The sequence below is a fragment of the Podarcis melisellensis genome (genome assembly GCF_964234715.1).
Source record: "Podarcis melisellensis genome assembly, chromosome: 2".
NCBI lineage: Eukaryota > Metazoa > Chordata > Lepidosauria > Squamata > Lacertidae > Podarcis > Podarcis melisellensis.
Genome location: NC_138529.1, coordinates 84,331,953 through 84,353,247, shown reverse-complemented (window position 1 = coordinate 84,353,247; position 21,295 = coordinate 84,331,953). Strand labels below are relative to the sequence as shown.

General features: G+C 44.2%; 1 protein-coding gene and 1 long non-coding RNA gene across 3 annotated transcripts in view; one reads left to right on the top strand and one right to left on the bottom strand.

Annotated features, from left to right (window-relative positions):
- The window catches only part of LOC309363951 (clathrin heavy chain 2-like), a 52,476-nt gene that overhangs the window by 5,372 nt on the left and 25,809 nt on the right, over window positions 1–21,295 (top strand). The window lies entirely within an intron of this gene.
- LOC309363972 lies at window positions 11,058–17,654 on the bottom strand. The gene is made up of 2 exons (XR_014165683.1): window positions 17,310–17,654; window positions 11,058–11,292 (listed from the first exon to the last, which is right to left on the bottom strand). It is a non-coding gene; the product is annotated as an uncharacterized lncRNA (long non-coding RNA).

Sequence of the window (21,295 nt, the reverse complement as noted above, 5' to 3'; positions counted from 1 at the left end):
GCATTTGAAAATTTCCAAAGAGGAGATAAAATATCAGTGGGTGGAGTGCAGGTGTGTGTGTGTGCGCGCGCGTGCGCGTGCTTAGCTTACTTTCAATGTGCCTAAATGTGCCAATAGAACATGGTAAAATCATTTTAAGAACATGAGAAGTATATGCTGAATCAGGCCAACGGCCCATCTAGTCCAGCATCCTATTTCCATAGTGGTCAGTCAGAATATACCTATGGAAAGCCCAAAAGCAGGAGCTTAGTACAACTGCACACTCTCCATTTGCAATCCCAGCAGTGGCCATCTGCAAAGCTACCTCAAAAAAAAATGGCAGCCAATGGCAAGGTCTCCTATACTTGATATTCCTTCTTTACCAAAAAGGAGGTCAGTTTCTACTTGCACATGCCTCCTTGACATAAACAAACTAGGGAGCTATGATATGCTTTGTGGACAGTTCTTGTGTTCCCTCAGCAAGGGCATATAAACTGCCATAAGGGTAAGGGAACCTCTTGCCCTCCAGATGACATTAACTTCAACTCCCATCAGCCCTAGCCAGCAGTCAGTGATGATGGTAGCTATAGCCTAGCAATCTCTGGAAAGTCACAGATTTCCCACCCCAGAACTGCTGGCTGAAAGCAAAGGATCTCTCTCTCTGCCTCTTTTCTTTGTGAATGACAAGAGTGTCTCTATATGACAGAGGCCACTGATGCTTCAGCCACCGAGCTGCCAATTCAGTGAGTCATTCTGGAGAGATTAACAGTATGGAAAGGGGAAAAGGTGGGCACTTATCCACCAGGTCCGTACATAGCACAGTTGTTGGTGGGCAATGAACAATTTCCCTCCAGTGAAGGCGGAAGCAATGCTGGATGGAGTTTCTGGAACTGCCATGTGCAGCCTCTGCGTGTCCCCTTGCTGAGAGAAATGACTGTAGAATGTGGCCTTTTGCTGAACACAAAGCCAGGCTGCCAGGAGAAGGATGCTGTGCCTGTGTTGTGGAAGACGCCTGTGCGTGAATTTGTTTTATGTGTGTAGATCAGTACATGCTGACCAACACAGTCTTTGCAGTAAGGCTCTATTCTGATGGCATGAGTGTCACGACGACTGGTAGATTCTTATCTGTTGCAGCCTTCATCCACCTTCACAACCATTGTAACATACCACTTGTTATCTTTCGCCTGTTCTGCCATTAAGGACTACTTGGATCATTCTTTGTCTAGCTCCTCCCCCTTGACCTTACTGGAAATACGAGACTCCCGATGGCTTCACTCACAAGGATCATAGGAACGTGCAAGCCCACTCACCACAACCAGGTGATGATCTAAAAACCCCTAGTCATGAACTGGCACATGGGCAGTGGATACAGACTCAGTTGTTCTGACTCAAGGAATGAGGCAGTTCAGTATCTCGGCAGCTGTATCCATGACTGAGCATTCCTATTTAGGATCCACTCTGCTCACCTCGAAAAGGGGGAAAGCCTAGAAAAGGTGCCCTAAACATAGTCTGCCTCCCTTTTTCTCTGACTGGATTACTGTGCCCAGTGGGGCCACCACCCAGTGGTCGTAAAAGACAAATGAACTTTGGAACATGGAATATACGGACTTTGTTGGATAACGCAGATAATGAGTGTCCCAAATGGAAGACTGCCATCATTGCAAGAGAGTTGTGACATTTTAACATCGATAGTGCAGCACTTCAAGAAACTCGAAGAGCAGTAGAAGGACAACTGAAGGAAGAAAGAGGAGGCTTTTGAAAAGGTCTATCTGAACAAGAACATTGAATACATGGAGTAGGCTTTTTGTCAGAAGTCCCTACTGGCATTAATGAGCAACTTTAAACTCTTCAAATAAAACTCGCCAAAAACCAACAGGCTACTATTTTAAGCACTTATGCACCAACACTGGATGCCGATTCTCAGCTGGATGCCATCCTATCAGAGACGCCTAAGGCCTGGGTGATTTTAATGCAAGAATTGAGTGAGATTTTGATCAGTGGCCTGGGACTGTTGGGAAAGAAGGAACTGGCAACAGCAGCCCAGAATGCAATCTTACTTTTGACTATATGTGCAACGCACAACCTTGCTATTACAAACACATTTTTTCGACAAAAAAATAAATTTAAAAGATCATGGAGGCATGGGAGATTTGGGAACAGCATGGGCGAAGGTCTACTTGCACAAGCTAAAGCTGCATAGTTATTTAGTTGAATACTCATGCACACACCTAACATTTTTGGCCCAGCATTACTTATGAGGGCTACTCATGGCAGCAGAGCCAGGAAACACGTAGACTCATCAAGAGAGAGAGGAGAAAAGGAAGCTGAAAATGTTTGTTTTGATAGAAGCAACTAATTCAAGATTCTAAAACATGGGTTTGTCCCATAATCTGTTCTAGAGACTTGTTCTGAATTCCAAGTCTACCCTGTTACATCTCCCAAGTAAGGGGGAATGTTTACCCCACCCTTGTGTTCCCTCTGCCTGGTCCCTTTTCCTTCAAATTGTTTAATTCATCATAATTGAAGACAGGCACAGAGAGTTGTTGCTCCTTCCCAACCTCTCTTCACCATACGTCTCTCTCATACATTTTCCCCCTCCCTCTGTGCACATGAAATTGATGAATGCCTCTTTAAGGTCTCATGCCTGCCACCTCGACAGAACACCCTTGTAAATCAGATAAATATCTCAAGGATCCTTATCCTGGGAAAATTGAGATAATTGCACTAAATTGAAGTGCCTCTTTTTTTCAGCTGGAGTCTCTTGTAGTAACAGGTGCGCACTGACTGCTAATTCCTGCACAGGAATTACTGTCTCTCTCTCTCTCTCTCTCTCTCTCTCTCTCTCCATGTCTCTCTTCCAGTAGCAGGCCCAAGTCAATCTGCTGAACTGATATTTAGCCAAGATAAATTATCAATCAGGAACCTTTTTACAGCTCTATTCGAGACTCGTTGCAAAAAGGTCACCCTTGCCAAGACCACAGTTATTTCTGACATTCTCAAGCTTATAAGCATTCCTGCGTTGGGTAGAAGAGAGGCAGGATTTGTCACGACTCATGCCAGGCTCAAGCAATTCACTTGAGTTCTCACAGCTGGAATCAATTTGAACAGAAGCCAGAATGGCTATGTTCCACCTTCACTGTTAGAGGCAATATGTCTCTGAGTACCAGAATCACAGGAAGGAAGAGTGCTCTTGTGCTCAGATTCCACTTGTGGGTTTCCCTACAGGCATCTGGTTGGCTACTGTGGGAACAGGGTGCTGGACTAGATAGGCCATTGGCCTGGTCCAGTAAGACTCATCTTACATTCTTAAGCACTTTCTGGAGTAACCAGCTGCAAAGGAGCATGGGGGCCCTGTACCATTAATAATGTTGAAAAGGGCTTATTAATTAGGAAAGGCAGGTTCAAACATGTCAAAACGTGCAAAACGTGGACAAAAAGATAAATCTTCACAAGATGTCTGAAGCAACTGAGAGTTGTTGCTTTACATATGGCAGAGGGAAGGTCATTCCACAGTACAGCGGCAACAGAAGAAAATCTTGCCAAGTAAGGCTGAATGTACTGTGCAAGCATCAGCATTAGCCAGTAAAAATGGGGGGACGGGGACGACATGAGTAGGCTTTTACTTTTCACTATGGGGTCATCTTGCTTTCAATTCCTACCAAGGAGACAGGCAGCTTCTCACCTGCCTGTGAGCCACCTGGTTTTGCCTCATCTGGCCTGACAGCAGAGGAATTCTGCAGCCTGGCTGCAGCAAGGACAGAAAGCTTAAAGCTGGTCCACTGATCAGGGCAGGTTATTAACTCATTTTCCAAGTCAGTCATGAAAAGGAAGGGAGAGTCAGGTCACAAGTGTGCTAAAGGGGGAGAAGGTGACCTTCCAACACCCACTGCTCCCCTTACCTCTTGCACAGCCCCAGGTGGGATAGGGGTGAAAGGGAGGAAGGGAGGAACCCATCATTGCAGTAATTCTGGTATTCTGCTGAACACAAAAGCAAATGGGGAATCTGACAGGGACTGAAAGTGAATGATGGTGCAATCTGAACGGGATGATTATTTCTCTGAGAGTATTCAGGAAACACCTGGGGTCCCAAGAGAAACCAGCAGATGGGATTTTATAAGTGTAAACTACACTAGGGGAAGAACTTATATGACAGGACAGCTGTCCAGATAAGCAAAGCCAGGTTCCTTGCAGCCTTTGACATATAGATGCTGAGGTGCCCACAGATCTGAACACATCAGACACAACAGCTTCTCCCCAAAACAGCATGTCTCCTCCCACCCCAAAACCACTATTTTTCTATATGCTCCTGTATACCTTACTGCCCATAGTTTAGGCATATAGAAACACAGAGTCCTGTTGGTCTGAAACTTGTTGGTCTGAACCTGACAAGCTCATTCAGGTTCTAAGTTGCTCTTCATATTGTGAACTGTATGAATTAAGGTTTAAATCTCTCTTCAGAGCAGGATCCATTTAAATACTTCATGCAAAAAGGCTAAGCCAGCTACAGCGATCTACTGCTGCTCAGCTGCTACTTCCATCAGCAATGGGGAAACTCATCCAAGATGGTCCAAGCATGCATATTGCCTACATAGATTGCAGTGTGTATGATTGAGGTCATCTTGGTGGGTCTCTCTGGTCCCCCCATCAATGGTGCTCTTGATATGTATCCTTATGCTTGCTACTAAAATCCTTGTGAGGTAGCACCTCCAAGATAGCACACAACCATCCAAGCAGAATCATGGAGATTGAGGACTAAGGTGGTGCACTTTGAACAACCTTTTTATCACCTTGCAAAAATGATGTCAGTTTAAGATGCACCTTTTAGCACAGGCACTTGGATGAGGAGTTCAGAAAATTCCTCCCATTTAATGTTTCTGTGTTACATAGCTGATTTGAATAGAGCTGAATGTAACCCTACTTGTGACTGCATGGTGAAGGGCAAGCTATAAATATCTATATATAAATCACATTAATGCACTGGGTGAAATGGACCTTCAGTTTGTCTCTTCTGAACCTACTGCCGTCCAGCTGATCTGTCAGGTGTAGAATATGTGCTTGCTTTGCTCTGGACATTTACCCCTCCAAACTGATACATTATTCATAGCTCCCTTCCCCCAGTCTCGGCAGGAAGTGGGACAAGGGACCCAATAAATAGGTCAGGCTGGGATCTTCCAGCCTTAACTACTGGAGAAGCATATGGGTTTAAAGGATAGCAGCTGTTCCTGCTTCCCCAGCCCATTATGGCAACCAGACACCCACTTCAGTATGGATTCATGAGAGCAGATTCTTCATAGGTTTTCTCACATTAGCAATAACTGGACCGTGGGGGCAGGCCACAGGTGAATGGGAAGACAGGCAGAAAACTGGTCTACAGAAAGACAAACATAAAGTTAAAACATATATTTGATGGTCTGTAATGGTCTGCTAATTATTTTTCTCTCCATTAATTTGTTATTGGTAAAAGTGAAAAGGTGTAGGAGGTAAGGGAAGCAAACTTGTGTACTGAGTGGGTAGGAAGGAGAAATGAGATCTGCTGCAGGGCAAATTTCTACTCAACCCTGAAGTTAACTATGGTGATGAGTGAAGATCCTTAGCTTGAAATATTAGTGACCCACAAATAATTTATCTAGCTGCTCTCGCATTCACCAAAGTGAACTGTTAAAAGCAAGCTACTTGAGAGGCTCGGAAATTGGAGTTTTTGCCTTCTCCTTGTGTTGGGAAGTGACCTGAAGACCAACCTGTGTAGAGCACACAAATCCCTTTTGGAATTTCTTATGAGGCAATCAAGGAAGGGCATGTTGCACTTGCTCCATCCTACTCCAAAACTTTCCCTTGCTGAAACTTCACCATGAAGTAACACCAGGTGACATTTCCGCAGTTCTTGGCAAAGAGAATCAGCTTGACACTGTTTTGATTCTCCCCTTCCCCCTCTATGAAACTCCCACACGGCACTTTACAATTCAGCTTTGCTCTGAAATGCAGATCTTTGGCTGCACAGCTAAGCAGCATGGCAGGCATGAAGCACCGTCAATCAAGCCCAGTCACAACACATCACATCTTAGAATTATGATGGATTTGTGAGGAGGGGAGAAAGAGAACCACAGGAACAAGCAGAAGCACCTGAACAAGGGAACTGCAGAAGACAAATCATGTGCATGTCAAATACTCCATGTAGCAATCACCTTTTGCCTTTCAAATGAATTTTTAGAATATATGCAATAATCAGGTACTAGAAAGGCTGTTGGGGAAACTGGCTGCATACACTTTAAGCACATGACCACCCCTCAAAGAATTCTGAGTTTACCACTCTCAGAACCACAGTCCCAGACATCCTTAACAAACTAGTTCCCCAGATTCTTTGAGTGTTGTGCTTTAAATGTATGGCGTGTACGCAGCCACAGACATAAACCAGAGGGCTGGATTTTAGTTTTATGTAAGAAGGAGTGCAATACAAATGGCTCTCAATGTGAATCTGTGACTGCCTCAAGGCTGTCACTTTGCAGAATGAATTCAATCACATACTAGAAATTTAAGTTTGTGTAATTAAAGTGCTGTGTCACAACAAATTCACTTTTAAAAGACGCGGACTTCTTGCAGTTAGGAAAGTGAATGGGAAATGCACTAAAAGTGTAGACTACCTATTGAGTGACAGGAAGACATATACCTCCATGCAAAAAAATAAGAATGAATGTTGATTGTCATGTAAGCTCCTCAGAAACAAATCAGAATGAAGCTCCAGGAAAGCGTGGACATTGTATAATCTCCACCTAAGTTTTCTGACTTGCTAGTCAGGATGAATGCTAAATAATCAGGTGATCCGAGAAGAGTTTACAAGTTCCAAGACAGAATATCTCAGAATTCCAGTTGCTGATGAGTAAAAACAGGAAAAGGCCTCCTTGTGGGCTTCCCAGAGGCATCTGGTTGGCCACCATGAGGTACAGGATGCTGGACTAGATGAGTCTTTGATCTGATCCAGAAGGGCTCTTGCGATATTATTTGTAACTGTCCTCTCCATGGGCATGTTAGTCTATCTCCATTCCTTCCATCTGCTTCAGTGAAGAGAGGGAAGCAGACCAAATCCTGCTAAGCACTGGAGGAACAATTCTGAACTTCATGTATCCCAATCTCAGGTCATTTCCAGATGAACTGTTTATTAAGCATTCATCCTGATTTCTTTGCACAGATTTGAAGGGAGGTTAGACAATGTCAGCTATCTATTGAGTTTTCATTGTTTGTTTCTTTTGTCCCTCTCTTTCCAGGCAGAGGTCTGTGCTTGAACGCTCCATGTCCAAGTATTTGGGTTTTTTGCTCTGAGGTTTCCCCCTCAAAAACCTGCTCTTTAAAGCTGAATCGGAGCAAACTTCAGGTTTTCTGTAGATTGACATTTGCTCCTATTAAACCTTAAAGAGTGGGTTTTCATGAGGTATTCTCTGGGGGAGCTCAGCTATGGAGCTTTAAATCATGGACTGTGCCTAGAAAGAATGGAGGGAAAGTGTGGATAAGACCTTAGTCTCCAGCTTAATTCATGGAAACAATTCACCCACTACCTTCACATATAATGCAACAAAGACATTGGGATAATTACCTTGAAGGTCCCTGATGTAGTTCCATCTATGAAGAGAAGCAGGTCTGGGGCTGCCAGCACTTTGGTCAGAGTTCACCAAGAAACCTCCAGTTATACCACTATGAATTCTCCAGTGAAAAGGTGGGATATAAAAATGTAATAGACATAGCATAAATACAGTGCAAATGAAGTGCAAGGAAAAATAATTAATCCCATTTGTCAAGAAACTTTATCAGGAGACCAAAATCTCATTACAATGAAATTCATTTTTATTTTTATTATAGCTGCTGCTGTGACAATTTCCCTTGTTTATGTGAGGAGTGTGCTATTAGATGTCAGGGAAAATTTCATAATCTTTGAGGAGGTAACTTGTTAGACTAAATAAAGAAGGCTGCAAGGATCAACATGATAACATTTTAGAATTATATATATTCTGGCGGAAAATAACCAGTGTGTTAAAGAGCATCTAGGTGCCAGACAAATTCATCAGTTTTCTTTTGCTTTAAAAGATAGCACTAGCAGTCCAAAGGTATGAAGCCTCCCCAGAAATCTGCTCACTTTTTCTAGTGGCAGCGTTGTGACCAGGCATTGGGGTCCCTTCAGTGATCCAGCAGCGGACAGAGATTGATGCCTCCTTCGTTGCTGTCTGGGCTGCATCACCGGGTGGTCCACACCCAAGGGTGGTCCCACTGTCCAATCAGCGCCAGCAGGAGGTGTGCCAGTGGTAAATTTAAACCGTGGCATGGCTGGGGAGCCCTCCTCTCTTAAACAAATATTGCCCAGTGGCAGATATCCCCCCGGGGGGTGTGTGCTTGGGAAGGTGGTGGCAGTCCACCTTCAGGCATGCTTGGAGGAAGCTGATTACTTGGATCCATTCCAGTTTGGTTTTCAGGCCTGACATGGCTGTGAAGCCAGCTTGGTTGCTCTGATAGATGACATTTATCAGGAGGTGTAGGGTGACCCTGCTTGCTTTCCTTGATCTGTTGGCAGCTTTCACTACAGCTGACCACAGTATCGTTCAGCAGCATCTTAGGGAAGTCAGGGTTGAGGACACTGAGCTTCAGTGGTTCGGCTCCTACCTCCAGAACTGCTTACAGAAGGGATGCTGTTGTTCAACACCATGTGAGATGTCCTGTGATGTTCCTCAGGGTTCCATCTTGTCTCCCGTGCTATTTAACATCTATATGAAGACACTGGGAGCTGTCATCAGATTTGGGCTGAAGAGTCATCAATATGCTGATGACACCCAGACCTGTCTCTCTGCTCCATCTTAATCAGGAGAGGCGGTTGAGATGTTAGACCAGTGCTTGACAGTGATGGGCTGGATGTGGGCCAATAAACTGAAGCTGAATCCTGAAAAGTCAGAGGTGTGATGTGTACCAGGTTCCCACGCCCAGGAGGCAGGAAGATGACCTGTAATGGACAGGGTCACGCTCCTCTGGTAGGGGCAGGTCAACTGCTCCAGGATGTGCTTGAATTAATCACTTTCACTCAGGTGGCCTCAGTTGCTATGAGTTTCCCACCCTCAGCTGCCTTATCAAGTTTCAGTGAGAATTGTTGAGATAATGATGTAAAGCACATTGAATACTTGAAATGCACTGTATTAATGTCACCAAGCATTATGTTTTCACTTCAGGAAGCAAAATGAAGATTTGTGTTTTTGCCAAGGAGCTTATAACAAGGGTGAAGTTTCAGACAGAGATTTCAGACATATCCCCTGATAATTTTTAAATAGTAGAAATTTAAATATACAAAGACAGTAATGTCAGCCATTATTACTATTTGCCCTTACATATATCTTTTATTCCTGAAATTTCAAATGTTTTACAATGAAGTTTCTTCAATCATTTTGGGAAAATATAATGATCTGAGGTGGCCACAGCTAAATTTACTTACTAGGTATCATTTATATCCTACCTTTCTACTGCCAGGAAATTTAAGGGTATGGGGTTCCCAGGAAGGTTTCCATCCAGACATTGGCTAGCCCCAACCCCACTTAGTTTCAACAGTGTTGCTAGATCATGCACCTTCAAAACACAGGGGTGCATCAAATGTTAGGGATACTTCTGTTAATACAGCCTATCACCGAAAGTAATGGCCTCACTCTATTCTGGTCAGAGCACACCTGGAGTACTGTGTCCAGTTCTGCACACCACAGTTTACGAAGGATGTTGACAGGCTGGAACATGTGCAGAGGAGGGCAACTAACAGGAGCAAGGGTCTGGAAACCAAGACTTATGAGGAACGGTTCAGGGAGTTGGGTATGTTTAGCCTGGATAAGAGGAGACTGAGCAGAGATATGATAGCCATCTTCAAATATCTAAAGGGCTGTCACATGGAAGATGGAGCAAGCTTGTATTTTCCTGCTCCAGAGGGTAGGATGTGAACCAATGGCTTTAAGTTACAAGAAAGGACATTCCAACTAAACATCAGGTAAAAACTTTCTGACAGTAAGAGCTGTTTGACAGTGAAACAGACTCCCTCGGAAGGTTGTGGGCTCTCCTTCCTTGGAGGTTTTTAAGCAGAGGTTGGATGGCCATCCGTCTTGGATGCTTTAGTTGAGATTCCTGCATTGCAGGGGGTTGGACTAGATTATCCTTGGGGGGTCCCATCCGGCCCTCTCCTCAGTTCATACCCCAGCCTGCTGCTACTGGGCCAGCTTTATGTGTAAGTGTTTTTACCTGACTGGAATGTGCCCCTAAACTTTAATAATGCCTCTTGTTTCTTTGAGTAGAGGGGACAGAGGGGTGTAGAAACTAGCCTACTGCACAAAGGTAACATTTATTAATTGCTCACCCACTTTCCCCTTGCCCAGCAATGGCATGTGGCCACCCCTTAAAAAGGTTGTCCAGAAGGAAATGTGATCCTTGGTTTGAAAAAGGTTCCCCAGCCATTCTAATGGATGCTTTTAAGTAGTAGTTTTATTGGCCTGGCTGATGCGCTAGAGTAAGGGTGAGAATAATGGGTGTGCCATACAAAATCCATTGAAATAGTTGCACCAGCAGAAGCTTGTTGTGTGACAGAAAGGGTTGGGGCACAACCAACCACAAGAACCATGCTGGCTTCCTTCACCTTCCCTTGCAAAATCATTCAGCTAGCACAACTAATACCCTGCTAAGGGACATAAACTTATTGCAACATTGAATTATTCTATTGTGAACTAGACTGAAATGAAGATGCAGGAAGCTGCCCTATAGCGGGGGGGGGGGGGTTTGACCTCTTTATCCATCTAGCCCACCATTGCCTACATTGGCTGGCAGGGACTCCGTCTGGCAGGAAAAAAAACATTTCCCATCACCTGCTACCTGATCCTTTTCACTTGGAAGTAAACCTGGGGGCCTTTTGCGTGCCAGGGTCCCCCTCCTTCAAAAAAAGTGGCATACAAATATTGCAAATAAATAGTGAGCAAAAGAGATGGACAGAATCAGGCAGGGGAAGGAAAAGAGACTAGGAACAGAAAAAGCCAACATCCTTCTGGCCTAAACCTGGAAGAACATCAGTCCAATTGCACATGTTCAAGAACCCAGGGCCTGGCTCGGCGGGTTAATGTGACAATCCATTTCTGACAGTGTGTCAATACAAAGCAATTTAAGAGTGCATGAAAAATCGACCCAAGATAACAGGCAATTTCTCTGCTCTGCTGGTTTAGATGGAAGTGGGGTCCAATGAGGCTGGAGTATCTCAGCAAGCTCACTTAAGTCAGCAATGCCCAGCATCTCCCATCTCAGACTGTCACAAAAAGGGGGCGCCTGGTAGGGAAAAGGGATAAGAAAGTCAGTTCCCATAGACAGAAACGGGCAAAATGGGCAAGAGATCCTTGTGGTCTCTCTAACGAATCATGTTGAAATAGCTGCAGCGCACACATTCACCCTAAAACAAAACAGAATAGCAAAAAGAAAAGGTAGTCAGCTTTTCAGAGGGTGCAAGAAAAAGGACTGCCCACTTATAAAGATACTCATGTACTGTATTCCTGTAGAAGTTGCTGGTCTAGACAAGGCTCTCTGCACTGCAAGAAGGTGAAACCAGAGCTGCATATCATGCAGGGATATTGTGGGTAGCTTCCTCTGTGGGCAGCTTTACAATAAAATAATTGACATGATAACGAGACATCACTTAAAATCAATAGGTGGAAAATCATTATTCTACTTACTCCTAAGACTAACAACAAACAGCACAGTATTTTGATTGTAAAAATCCATTCTGTTTAACTAAGTATGAAGGCCTGAAATAGAGTGCATAGGAGAACCAGATCTGGTGCTTGCAGCTGGCCAGGTTGAGTCCTGGCTAAGGGCCCCAGGGACTGAAGAGGCCCCTCACTGGCCTGTCATCACAGGCCTCCTTTCTTGGACAGCAATTTAGTGGTAGCTGGGCGGCAGTGGCGCTTTTGAATAGAAGCCAAGCTAAAATGCTTCCCAAGCCTCTGCTAGAGATAGTGGGGAATAGTGTTGCCACGGTTAATGGTAGTGGGGGGGGGGATATTATGTGGCCACATTAGAGTGGGGGCCCATTCGTGGCACTATGCCAAAGACCCTCTGAAGTCTGTTGGAACAGTTTCCAAAGTGATAGCCACGTTAGTCAACTGCAGCAAAACCACAATACCTCAGGTTACATACGCTTCAGGTTACATACGCTTCAGGTTACAGACTCTGCTAACCCAGAAATAGTACCTCGGGTTAATAACTTTGCTTCAGGATGAGAACAGAAATCGTGTGGCAGCAGCGGGAGGCCCCATTAGCTAAAGTGGTGCTTCAGGTTAAGAACAGTTTCAGGTTAAGAACGGACCTCCAGAACGAATTAAGTTCTTAACCTGAGGTACCACTGTACTCTTGTGGCACCTTAGAGACTAACTAACCTGACATAAGGTTTCATGGACCACTGGTTAGCTCTTATTAACCTCCTAAAAATGTCAACCAAGTGAGCCTTGGAGATCTCCCAGTTACTGGTGCCATGCTTATACACAAAAAGGTCCATTTCTGGGAGAGACCAACCTCACTGTAATGCAGGTGGTGGTGGCCACTTACTCCAGATGAAGTCATATATCTGGGAGGAAGCAGTCTCCATGCCATTCCAGCTCCTGACCACCAACAGTTTCAAAACTATTGGCTGGTGATAGATCCCTGGAAATTCCTACCTTTATGCCAGGGACAGGTGTAAATTTCTCCATCACTTTTGGGAAATATAGCTTGAGGAAACCTCTAGCTCGTGAGCACTTACAGAGGACAACTGAAGTAAAATTCATTTTTTATATCTCAATCACTCATCAGGCAAGGTGGCTACCAAACCCCAAACCAAAGGAGGCCACATGCTGAATGATGGAGGCTCCCTCTTGCTATAGAGCAAGTAATTATTTGTGGGTTAATCCTTGATTCACTTGTTCTAGCAAGAAGTAGCGGGGGAGAAAGATGTATATTATAGAAATGAGGTTCAAGTTAAAGCAATAACAGTTTCCGTTTTCAACTGCTTTTCATGATCTGCCCTCGGGAGATTGTGCCTAAATGAGATTGAGCTGCAGTAAGAATGCTCATAATCCTTTTGGAATGAAGGAAGGAGCTAACTCATCCACATGACACCAAGTTCATAATGGCAGAGGGTCCCTTATATAGAATGCAGAGTAAGACTTGCTCACTTCAGTGTTGTTCTGTCCATTCACAAGCAGGCTGGCTTGAAGGAAGGAAGAAAAAAAATCTTCAAAATACTTTCACACATCATAAATTTTAGTCCATGCGCCTGCTGTATAGCCTGTGGAATTAGCTGCTACTCAGTAAAAGCAGGGACCAGCGGCATTTATTACACACGCTTCCCCCCTCCCCAAAGCTGTTGCCCACTCATTTGCAATCAGTCAAAAATTAAATGCCACCATTATTATTATAGTTATTAGATTACCCGCCCTTCACAGCAATATAAAATACAGCATTAAAAACTATTTATCACATGCATTGTTTTATTTCAAAAGTGTATACTCCACTTTTCAGTCAGGGAAATAATACCTAACCCCTGCCAGAACTTACTTACATACAAACCCAGCAGCCTTTCATCCTCTGGAAGATGGATGGGGCTGGAGCATACCTCTCTTTGGTTCTGTAGCTCCAATTGTGCTGGAGCCGAAGGTACTTTCCAGCAAGGAGCATGGAGAAAGCAAGCTCTCAACAGCTGCTCCTTGTTTCTGGGCAACAGATGGAACTAGGACCAGGTTGCTCCACCAAGCCTTGCCATGAGGTACTTCTTGGCCAAGGTGGTGGTGGTGGGGTTGGCATGGAAGGATCACTGTTTGCTGTTGGATGATGTCTCAAATATTCTAAACAGCCTAAACAGTATTTTGTTTATATGTCAATAGTTGGCTTTTATGTTTTTAATATGATGGCTCCTGAAGAAGAAAGTTCCATTCCGAAACACATTGCACTAAACATTAGCAATTGCTACTTTCGAGAACTAGTTTCTCATTTTTTTTACATATATATATATATATATATATATATATATATATATATATATATTTGCTTTCGTAGATTTTCACGGGTACAGGAATGCAGGTTTTGGTGTCCTCGGGTGTCTTCCCGTGTAAAAGTTGGGGTGTCTAGGCGACGTTTCGACGAGGTCTCACTCGTCATCTTCAGGCTGGTGCTTTCGGCTTCTTGTTACTGGAACAGAGCAGGATCTCAGTGTTTGAGTTCCTATAAATACTGTTGAGGGGGTGTGGTGTATAGCCTCCAATGTTCTGGGCAGAGAGGAAGTTCCCAGGCTAGTGTGCCTTTTCTTCTTTTGTTCCTTAATTACTTGAGGGATATCTTGAGTGATTTCTTGAGTGATATCCTGAGTACCACTTAGGTGGGTCATTAGGTGTGGATTAGTTGCTAAAGTCTTTGTGTCTTGACCTCTTGAACTTTGTGAAGAGTTTTTCTGAGAAGATGGCTGTACTGCACTTAGTTGTGCTCTGGCTTGGCTTCGTGTATAGGGGCGAGCTGTGGTTTTGTGGCCTGTGTCAGCCAGATCTGTGTAGGGATTGCAGGGGGGTGCAGCATCCGGAGGTGCCACCATGGTTTGGCTACTGGATGGTGTCTGTAATTTATCTGTGGAGAGGGTCTGGGTTTGGGTCTGGTGTGGTTGATTGGTGATGGCGTTCTGTGTGCCTCTGGATCTGGTGTCAGTTTTTGTGGGGAGGGCTAATTTCCAGATGTCTGGCAAGCGGGATGTGTCGTCACGCTTGTTCATGTTGTGAGGGTGTTTCTCTATCTCGATGGCTTCCATGATTATTCTCATGTGGTGATGTTCCATGTTAAAGAGCAATTTGGAATCTGCAAAATTAATTTCGTGTCCTGTTTCTTTCATGTGTTGGAAAAGAGAGGAAGTTTTTTCTTCTTTTTTGACGGCATTCTTGTGTTCTGCGATACGTGCATTTATTCGTCTGTTTGTTTGTCCAATGTACGTGGCTGGGCAGACTTTGCAGGGTATTTCATAGACCCCTTGGTTTTCCAACTGGATTTTATCCTTGGGGTTTCTGAGGATATTGGCTATTTTTTGGTTGGTGCAAAAGGCTGTTTTGATATTGTGTTTATGGAGGATTTTGCTAATTTTATCTGTAGTGCCCTTGATATAAGGAAGGAGGGCCATGCCATTGTTTTCTTCTGTGTCTTGGTTTTTGGGGGGTGTTTCTTTTTGGATTAGCTTCGTAACCCTGTTTTGCTGGTATCCATTGGCAATTAACACATTTGAGAGATTCTGTAACTCAGTTGTCAAGTGGTCTTTGTCAGCCAGGCGTTTGGTTCTGGAGATGAGAGTCTTGGCTACGGAGTTTATTTGTGCAGGGTGGTGGTGTGATTGTGCATGTAAGTAGCGGTTGGTGTGTGTTTTTTTCCGGTAGATAGTGTGTCCTAGGGAGCCATCAGGTTTTTTGTAGATTAGGACGTCAAGGAAGGGAAGTTGGTTGTTGGCTTCTATTTCCATAGTGAATTGTATTTTGGGGTGTAGGCTGTTGAGATGTGTGAGGAAGCTATCCAGTTTTTCCTTCCCGTGTGGCCAAATTACAAAGGTGTCGTCAACATATCTGAGCCAAAGTTTGGGTTTGTGTTCTGACTTGTCTAAAGCATTGGTTTCAAAGTGTTCCATGTACAGGTTTGCGATGACCGGTGAGAGGGGTGATCCCAAAACAGGGTTACGAAGCTAATCCAAAAAGAAACACCCCCCAAAAACCAAGACACAGAAGAAAACAATGGCATGGCCCTCCTTCCTTATATCAAGGGCACTACAGATAAAATTAGCAAAATCCTCCATAAACACAATATCAAAACAGCCTTTTGCACCAACCAAAAAATAGCCAATATCCTCAGAAACCCCAAGGATAAAATCCAGTTGGAAAACCAAGGGGTCTATGAAATACCCTGCAAAGTCTGCCCAGCCACGTACATTGGACAAACAAACAGACGAATAAATGCACGTATCGCAGAACACAAGAATGCCGTCAAAAAAGAAGAAAAAACTTCCTCTCTTTTCCAACACATGAAAGAAACAGGACACGAAATTAATTTTGCAGATTCCAAATTGCTCTTTAACATGGAACATCACCACATGAGAATAATCATGGAAGCCATCGAGATAGAGAAACACCCTCACAACATGAACAAGCGTGACGACACATCCCGCTTGCCAGACATCTGGAAATTAGCCCTCCCCACAAAAACTGACACCAGATCCAGAGGCACACAGAACGCCATCACCAATCAACCACACCAGACCCAAACCCAGACCCTCTCCACAGATAAATTACAGACACCATCCAGTAGCCAAACCATGGTGGCACCTCCGGATGCTGCACCCCCCTGCAATCCCTACACAGATCTGGCTGACACAGGCCACAAAACCACAGCTCGCCCCTATACACGAAGCCAAGCCAGAGCACAACTAAGTGCAGTACAGCCATCTTCTCAGAAAAACTCTTCACAAAGTTCAAGAGGTCAAGACACAAAGACTTTAGCAACTAATCCACACCTAATGACCCACCTAAGTGGTACTCAGGATATCACTCAAGAAATCACTCAAGATATCCCTCAAGTAATTAAGGAACAAAAGAAGAAAAGGCACACTAGCCTGGGAACTTCCTCTCTGCCCAGAACATTGGAGGCTATACACCACACCCCCTCAACAGTATTTATAGGAACTCAAACACTGAGATCCTGCTCTGTTCCAGTAACAAGAAGCCGAAAGCACCAGCCTGAAGATGACGAGTGAGACCTCGTCGAAACGTCGCCTAGACACCCCAACTTTTACACGGGAAGACACCCGAGGACACCAAAACCTGCATTCCTGTACCCGTGAAAATCTACGAAAGCATATATATATATATATATATATATATATATATATATATATATATATATTGGAGGCAGAGGGTACAATCTGCCAGGGACCTGTAGTTCCCTGGCCAGTGGCCCAAGTCACTGGGCAATTTTTAATGTTGGCACACTACTTCACCAGTGCAGTTGTCTCACATTTTGTGCCCACTGAGCTTTAATGGTTGGTGGGGTTGTGAGATTCAGGGCACATATCTGCATTTATGGTGGCAAAGTGAGGTTATACCTTTGGGCTAGATGAGTTCAAAGAATCGGGAGTCAATCTATAACACACTGGTTGGGATAGTGGATGATGCTACTCAATGTATTAGTCATAAAGAACTGCTAGCATTTTTGCTTGTCACAGTGAGCTTGGAGATCACTAGGTGTTGGTGTACTACAGGAAGGTTGTCACTCGGGTTCTGGTTTGGCAGCAAACTGACTTGTCAACTCAGTGCAGTAAAAGGGAAAACAAATCTGTTGGTCTTTATATGCAACTCGGCAGTCATTTGTATCCTCTATGTGTCACAAAGATTAAATCAGAGGAAACCCCCCCCCCAAGCACACATGGGGGGGAAATAGAGACAATTGTTGGACTAATGCAATGGTACGATAATCTATTCAGTACAATAAGCCTTCAACTTATGAGGGGGTTGTGTTCCGGGAATTGCACCTAAAGCAAAAAATGCATGTAGTCAAAACACACTGGGCACAATGGTGGGTGGGATTGCCAAAGTATACCCCCCCCCACACACACACAGATGCCCACCCCCCTTTTTTGGCCAAGTGCATAAAGCTGAATGTGCACAAGTTAAATGTGTGTAAGTTGTGGACTTACTGTACTACTGTATTCCTTTAAGTCTGTGGTCATACTTTGTATCGGTGGAGAGGAAGAGTTTTTATGTGACAAATGGCATGTTTTGTTGGTCGTGTTTATTTAGAAAACAATAAAAGTATTTAAAAATATATATTTAGTGCCGATAATCCCCAGACCAGACCAATTTGCCACTTAAACCAAAAGATGATGCTTTAAAAACCCATCACCGTCAAAATGACTTTCATTTGATAGCTAAATAGAACATCCCACTGTCAGGGGCAGTGTAGTTTTTGAATGACAGGTTCTGCAGGTTGACAAGAGAGGGAGCTCTGCTGCCTTCATGGCCTGCTTGCGCATCTCCGGGAAGCTCCTTGCCGTGCTACTTTTATTGTTTTGGTGCTTCTTGGTATTTATTTGCTCTCTACTGACCACTGCTGCAGCTTGTTTTAGTAATTCATTTATATTTTTAGCGTTTTAATTGCTTCGTTTTTATTGCTACATAGTTCCTTTTTATGGATATGTGCTGCTTTGGATATGCTGACTGAAAAGTGACTCATAAAACCCATTTAAATTAAAAGAGACAGTTTTGGGAACTGGTTGCCAGACTGAATGGGCCGTTGGTCTGAACCAGCTGGGCTTTCCTTCTGTTATTAGCTCAGCAGTTTAGAGATGGCTGGTAGGACAGCTTCTCCAGATGTGCCGGCTGTGGGCGATGAGAGTTCTAACCCAAAACATCTGGAGGGCACCAGGCTGAAAAAAGCTAGCCACTAGGAACAAGGCAGCTTACATAGCCCACTGCTCAAGAAGAGCAAAGAGCAGCAACAGCCCAGCATGACTCAGGGCAGGCAAGCATTAGGTAACAGAGGAAAACGTTTCAGTCAAGGGGAGGGATCTCCCTTTTAAGTTTCCCACAAGCAACACTTAGTATTATGACTAGAAAAACCTCCAGCATGCTGTTGCTTAATGTGTGTGGGGGGGAGGGGTTGTTGTTGTTTTTGTATTCAGTTTGAAGAGTGAGTTTGTGAAGCAAACAAAATTAGCAATGCAGGCGACAGTACCCAGAACAGTTGGTTTTCACATTTCCAGCCATGAACAAAGAAGAGGATGAGCGCTCACCACCTTGGTACCCCAAACACAGACAAAAGAGAGGACATCAGAGCAGGAATACCAATGAGGAACATCTTAATTCCTCCCTACATACCAGACGGCATTAAGAATCTCCTCACACAGCTCACTTTGTGGTGGTCCTCCTTATCACTTACTGGAGATGAATCTATACATTTCTGAGCAGCCGTCCAGATGCTAGGCAATTGGTTAAAGAGAAGGGGGGATTGCGGAGGCTCTGAAAAAACACTGTTATAAGAAAGCATGCGTGATAATGCTGTGGTTCTGCCCCCTGGAGAGGGAAGGCTGAAATATTACTCCACTAGCCATCTGTTATGGACTTGTCCATACATATTTTGGGGCACTGGAAAAGAAGCTGGTATATATGTGTGTGAGAGAGCAGAGAAATAGTTAAACAGCTCCACCCAGGGTGGCTCTGGGAGCCTGAGCCCCAGGTCTTTTTTACTGAGTCCTGCTCTCCTACCCCTCCTCCCTCCCTTTAAAAAGCTTTAAAAAACAGACCTCAGCCACTTACCATCACAATTTGCTTTCCAGTTGTGGCTAGAGATGGTGTTAATCTGTGGTTGTTCAACATCATGTGTGAACGGTGTTGATTTGTGACAAGGGCATGTAAGTATATAAAAGTGTGCCTGCATGAAAAAGTCATGTCAGATGCTGAACAAGAGTTATTTGAGTATTCGTATGTACATAAGCAGCAGCTCTGGCAACTGATTGAGTCCTCTGCCCAATCTACCTGCAGCATACAGAAAATCCTGTTGGTGCCATGTTGCTCAGAGTAAGCCCTGACAGCAAGAGGCAGAGTTTGCTTTCCCCTCCTCTGGAAGCCAGCCTTACTTTGCATCTATACATATAAATTAGCATATGCAAATATGAGCCTGTGCTCAGAGTCCTTGAATCACGCAGCACTCTCTTCTCTGATTCAAATCAACCCCCACCTGAAGTGGCTTTTCTCCTTTAAAAATGTCAACCGAGTTGCATCAAATGTTCACTTAGCATCTTACCCTTCTAAGAACAAAAGGGTTTTAACAACTAATCATTCCTTAAGAACAAAAGGGTTTTAACAACTAATCATTCCTTAACCCTCAGGATCTTCCCCTAAGAATCGACTCCCAAGAGAAAGAACCCTATTGCAGATTAGATTTGCCATTAAAAACACACTGTTTGGAAGTTGGGAAGGAGCACTTAAGACAACACAGATCCTGCTTGTTTTGCCTCAGTATCCTCAAAAGAAAGACATCCACAACGTCTCTGGAAGGCAAGCCCAATGTTTGCAGAGTACTTTCAAACAGACCCTCTTACAAGCCATGCTGTCAAGCCATTTCAGCCATATTAAATCCCTGTGCGGAGTTGGTGGTGCAGATTGAGCATCAATGTGTCTTTGAGGACTGCATCTCCTTTGGATACAGCCAAGCATCTGCGCTAAGAACGGGATCTAGGGGCTGATCTCAGCTCCAGCTGCTTCCAGCCTCTGTAGCCAGCACCCACTTATTAAATCAGAATGTTTGATTTTGAGCTGCAAGTTGGTGGAGGATGCAAAAAGAGAAGAGAAGAAATAGGCTTTGATAAGAAGCTCATACACAGACAAAACAATTTAAACAACAGAAAGTGTTTTACTAGCATATAAGCCTTTCAAAGCCACAGCTGCCTGGTTCCTAGCCACAGGCTGGATTAGCTAACAGGTTTACTATCAACGCCAGTATGAAAAACTGTGAAGCTGGAGGACATTGCAGTCTTTTAATCCCCTCCCCCAAATGTGACAGGTTAAACCTATATGGCCTTAGTTCACTCACACTTTGATCTTTTGTGGTTTATAAAAGGGCAAGAGGGTGGAATCCACTCCAGCCTTCCTCAACCTGGTGCCTCCGAGAGGTACAACTTCCATCAGCCAGGGCCTGGGCACCAGGTAGCGGAAAGCTGGGTTAACGTGTCAGAGGCTGTTCACCTAGAAAATAAATCTGTTCATGTTTTCCTTCAGGGCATCCCAAGAGGCCCAAAGAATAGCAGCTGTGACAATGTGGCAGCTACAGAAATGGCAGCTATGGAACAGGCACATTGACAACAAGCAACTCTATGAACACTTGCTGGAGGAATTGTGAGGTAGACTCAAGAACACATGGGCCACAGGAAAAGATGGGTAACTGTTGTGCACACCCTAGTCTCCCACCTGTGAGACACTACAGGGATGTCCACACCTATCAGTGTTTGGTTTCCTTGAAATGAAGGCCAATGGAGGTTGTGATGTCTTTAGGCTATATTTACGCATATATGCAACCTGAGCATGGGATGTAGGGCAGGGCCGGATTTAGGTTTGATGAGGCCCTAAGCTACTGAAGGTAATGGGGCACTTTATATGTGATATTTTAGGGAGCAGGCTAGCAGGTGGGGCTCATTACTTACATCATAGGAACCTACACAACATTAAACACTGTTGCTATATGTAGGTTTTATTGTATTTGTTTATCTATTTTGGAAATGTACATCCAGGTT